This window comes from Montipora foliosa, chromosome 9 (genome assembly GCF_036669935.1).
Source record: "Montipora foliosa isolate CH-2021 chromosome 9, ASM3666993v2, whole genome shotgun sequence".
NCBI classification, from domain to species: domain Eukaryota; kingdom Metazoa; phylum Cnidaria; class Anthozoa; order Scleractinia; family Acroporidae; genus Montipora; species Montipora foliosa.
In genome coordinates this window covers 28,635,054-28,640,053 of record NC_090877.1, presented here as the reverse complement: position 1 = coordinate 28,640,053, position 5,000 = coordinate 28,635,054, and the positions used below count along the sequence as shown (strand labels likewise).

Below are 5,000 nucleotides of genomic sequence, written 5' to 3'. Positions count from 1 at the left end.
CGGTACAATTGGCAAGCTGTATGGTATTTCTATCATTATTTAAATCATTGTCATTGGGACGTTTTAACTGTGAATACTTGATCGTTGTGACAAGGAGGCATTTCGTGTCGCGACAAATGTATGTACTTGTCTCTTCTTAGTACAGTTGAGTCCTGTATTGTAGGTGTACATTGCAAGTCAGCGTTTTCTTTTTCCTTTCCAGCATTGTCAAGATGGGGCGAAGACCTGCCCGTTGGTAAGTTTTTTGCTTTCTTTCCTGTTGAAAAGTGTCAGTGATGGCATTGTTTGAAAATAAAGTCGTTAACAGGGCTCTGCTTAAAAAGAAAGGTTGATATTCGTTACTCCAGTGTTGAGTAAGGGAATTTTGAAGTAAAAAGAAAAAAGATGTGATTGCAGATCTTACTACTTACATCTTAACCCTTTAATGCCCAACAGTGACTTGTAGATTTTACTCTGTCTAACGCCAGACGATTTTACTCGTCAAAGGGAGACCCCTTGGGCACTAAAGGGTTAAGGTGATTCCTTAGTAATAGAAGCTGTCGTACGATTTTCTTTAAACTTTTCTCGATTGTTCCCTACATTATGGTGACTCGAAATGTGCAATTACGAGATATAACTTCTCAAGTCACTCATTCAATCATTGCAACTTCATCTGTCAAGGACAAGTTTGTTCCATCGGTTCATGTTACGTTTTGCAGGAACAGGAAGCAGGCCTTTGACATAATTTTTGAAATATCAAAACAGGTGTATTGTATTGTTCAAAAGGAATAATTTAATGTTTGTTTTATGGCACAGGCACACGTCTTGAAAAGGCACTGACTACAAATATTCCTCGGGTGCGTGATCCCGAGGAGACAATTTTGTGTCCACGAGTGATGGCTACGAATACTTTTTTCCCTGTGACTTTTTTTTCTGAGGTTAATTTTTTAATTTTTTTTACTGCACAAAGAGGAGGAGTAAGACAATAAAATTATGCCAAAAAAAAGGTAGGTCACCAACCGCATTTAGGAGAAAACAGAAAGTAAACCAAGCTCAACCCCTCGACAACATTTCTCTGTGATAGTGTGGTTTCACTTTCACTCTTGAACTGAAATGACACTTAAGCGTCATCAAGGCTATCACTCAACTTTTTGTTTTGCGAGAGTCTAAAAAGTTTCTTGTTTTGCTCTACTACTGTGCTCTGAAAAGGGCCATTCTTCTTTCTAGCAACATTTTGAATTTTACGTTTGGAAGCAAGTTCAAACGGGTAAATTTGCAAGGAAACAAAAGAATACTAAAATAGTGGTCATTTTGAAATAAGGTGTATGAGGACATTTTGAGGCAGTCTTGGAAAAGGTAGGAGCGATTCAGATGCACTGTTAACTTTTATTTGACCTCGCTAAATGATCACCAATGCAGATTAAATTGTTTATCACTTAAAGAATTCCATGGACAGTGCATTTAATTAACTCAGACAAATATTCAGCTTTGTGATGTAGGTTTTGCGAAGTGTTGAAAGCTTGAAAACCGATTGAAATAAACTTATTCCATCCTGGAGGGTGTAAACTGCAGGTTGCAGGTCATTGTTTTACCGTAGCTGAAACTACCCAAAACTTTACCAATGCTAACATTAGGCCTAAAAAATAATGTTTAAGCCTAAGGTTAGCATTTTGTAAAGGTTTGGGTTGTTTCAGTTATTTTAAACAACGTCCTTGCAACCCTATCCTGCATGTACAGTGCACCTTGGAGATAAGCAAACCAAAAGATACCCAAAAAATGCGCATATTATGCAAACCGGGTAAACTCGTAAAAAAAAAATGGGGATGCACGTCAACACGTACCCAAAATGTATGAGCTCCTGTATTGTCTTTCTTTTGTTGGCTTGTCTTTGTTTACACTCAATCGTTTCCGGTGTGGTGAATGTGAATGAATGAATGTTTATTAATATATATATTAAAAAAAAGAGGATGGATATTACAATAATTGTGGCGAGGAGACCACAAGAAACCACCGAGCTTATAAGAGGGGCCCCCTCATATGCATATCATTTATCTAAATAATCTTACACAATGCTTGTGCGGCCTAACTCAGTGTTTTTTTAAAAGAAACCCTATTTTTCTTAAAGTTCAGATAGCTAAATGAATTAATAATTGATCCAGGAAGAGAGTTCCAGATTTTTGGACCTTGATAAAGAATTGTAAATTGTTTGATGTTAGTGCGACAAAAATGTAGCCGATAATTGTTGGCCATTCTAGTACTGTAATTGTGCACTTGGCGGCTTGTTTCAAATAAATTCAAAAACATACACAAACTGTAATGTTCCAACTCGCCAAATAGGATTTGATGGTCAATGGTATCAAATGCTTTAGAGAGATCAAGGAAAACCCCTGCAGTGGTCTCATGTCAATCAATTGCAGATGCAATGTTGTTAATAAGGTGAATAGATGCAAGAGAAGCAGAGTGGGTTTTCCGAAAACCAAATTGACAACTGTAGAGTATGTCATTTTTTTGAACAAATTGTATTAACCGATTGTACACAACTCTGTTAAAAATTGTGAAAAATTCGATAATAGAGAAATAGGTCTGTAATTCACAAAAAGACAAGGATCCTCACTTTTGTAAACAGGGATTACTTTAGCAATTTTCGGTTTGTCTTGTAAAATGCCTTTTTGCAGTGACTGATTAATAATATTCCCTAAAGGTGATGAAATTAAGTGAAAAGAGCTTTTGACGACATGCATTGGAATGTTGTCATAACCAAGGGCTTTCCCAGAAGCTAATGTTTTCCAAATATTCTCAAGCTCTGTTTTAGTAGTTGGCTTTAGAGTAATAGGATTGTTATTGTTGATGAGGAATGAACAAAAAATAGAATTAGCTGCTGGTATAGCACTTGCAAGGCTTGGGCCAATATTAGTAAAATATTTCCAAAATCTGTCAGCAATCGCCTTGGGATTGGTGATTGGCTTCCCTTCACATGTAAAGGAAGAAGGCAATGAAGGCTTGCTCGTTTGCTTGTTTATCACTGTAGCAATTTCCAAGTTAATTTAAGGTCCTTTTTAGCATTTTCAAACTTATTATCATAATAGGAGCGTTTGGCGATGCGAATTATGTGGTTCAAGTTTATTTTTATTTGTCTTATATTGTAGTTCATAAGACTTACTGGATGATTTGATTAATTTTTTTATAAAGCCTACTTTTCCGATTTATAGATTCCAAGATGGCTGGGGTCAACCAATGTGAAAATAATTTGCGTGTTCGCTGGTCGGTGTGTCATTAACAGAGCAAAAGATATGACCATATGCTTATTCTAATGGCACAAAGTCCTCCTGGCTAGTTATTTGTGTTTTAAAGCCAAGAAGAACTCATCAAGTTTACTTTTGGTGAAACATGTTAAACCTTTTTAACATTGAAATTTACATGGAAGCGTTGAGAGCAATAAACAAATGTCATGCCAGTGAAAGTCGTAAACTAAAAAAACACAACTTGTAAGCAAAGGGCTCATCATTAGCAGTTTTGTATAGCCATTCATCATTTAAAATTGAGCATTTAACTCCTTCTGTTTTTGGATGTGAGTACTGAAGTAAAGCGTGACGCTCACTTTGGCTGGTGCGTCTGTTACTCGTAAACTTGAAAACAAAACTCTTTAGCAAAGGGCTCATCATTAGCAGTTTGTACAGAAATTCATCATTTAAGGCTGAGAATTCGATTCCATTCGGACTTTGGCTCAATATGGTCAGCAGTTTCCCTCTTCAATTAATATGGCTCAGTGTGTATCAGAGAAGTGAAAGAAGTTATTTAAAAAATAACACCAATGGCAACCAAAATTGTATCCCTGGCGACCTTTTTATAAGTGAAGGTCGCAAAAGGCGACATGTAAAGAAACTTAGCTTGGAGCCCTGATTTACCAAGCTTTATTGGTTCTCTGCCTCTAAGGGCATAAGGTGTGGTTACACTCTACAAATGTGAACTGCAAAACATGCAGAAATTGTTGCCGTCATAGTTTGGAGGGATTTGGCTTGTACTACATATTTGAAATAAATTTTAAGTGCAGGTTATAGAGGAAAGGGAGAAGTGATCCTTGCACTTATCTGGAACATTTATGCATTGATTTTGTCTTCTAGACAACTGAAAAGTTCAGGTGGCTTCAGCAGGATCCTATTATTCAAAGTGTCGTAATTTTTCATGTGCCTTTTGGAGACAATAATTTGCTTAAGTTGTCCAGATAAGTGTGAGGGTTGCTTCTCCCTGTAATGTTTTAAATTGTTGTGCAGTGAATTTGTTCTTGCACGCTTTACTTTGTGGTGAAAAATAGAGCTACATGTAACTTTGTGACAAGGTCGCATAGCACTAGCAACAAGGTCACATACACGTAGTACTTTGTGCATTTGCGGCGCGACGGCTTTTCCTACATGTAGGTTAAACCATAGATTGAGTTAGCAATTTGTTACATGGAGACAAAGAAGCATGTGCATTTTTGCTTGATCAATTGACATTGTGTTTCCATTAGCAAACAAAGTTCTTTTAGGATCTTTAGATGCTGTACTGTGGGGTAAAAGAAAAAAGAGTAATTCTGATTTTTTCCTTTTTATGCAGACAATGAGGTAATTGAATGCAATAGCAAGTTGCAAGCCCTTTTTAAAAATTGATAGAATAGTTTTGCTTTGTTTTTCCTTGGTAGAATTGTTGTGTGATGGATATTTGCAATTCAGCTACATTGTAGTACTGATCAGAGAATGAAATGTTAGGGGTGAGAACTATGGTGATAGGAAGGGTGAAATGCATGGACAGGTTTCCTCCATCAAACAGGCAAAATAATAAAGTTGTAAATACATAGTCCAAGCTTTAATTTGACTAATATTTTATGCCCTTTTGTTTTATAGTTACCGCTATTGTAAGAACAAGCCATACCCTAAGTCACGTTTTTGTCGTGGTGTTCCAGGTAAGGAGTTAAATATTTGCTGGACTTGTTGTTGCACCCCCGCATTTTATTGCTTTTTTAGTTATGGCCTGTGATTAATTAA

At 36.5% G+C, this 5,000-nt stretch overlaps 1 pseudogene; it reads left to right on the top strand.

Annotated features, from left to right (window-relative positions):
• Positions 1–5: 5 nt before the first annotated feature.
• Positions 6–5,000, top strand: part of LOC137970144 (large ribosomal subunit protein uL16-like) — an 11,261-nt pseudogene continuing 6,266 nt past the window's right edge.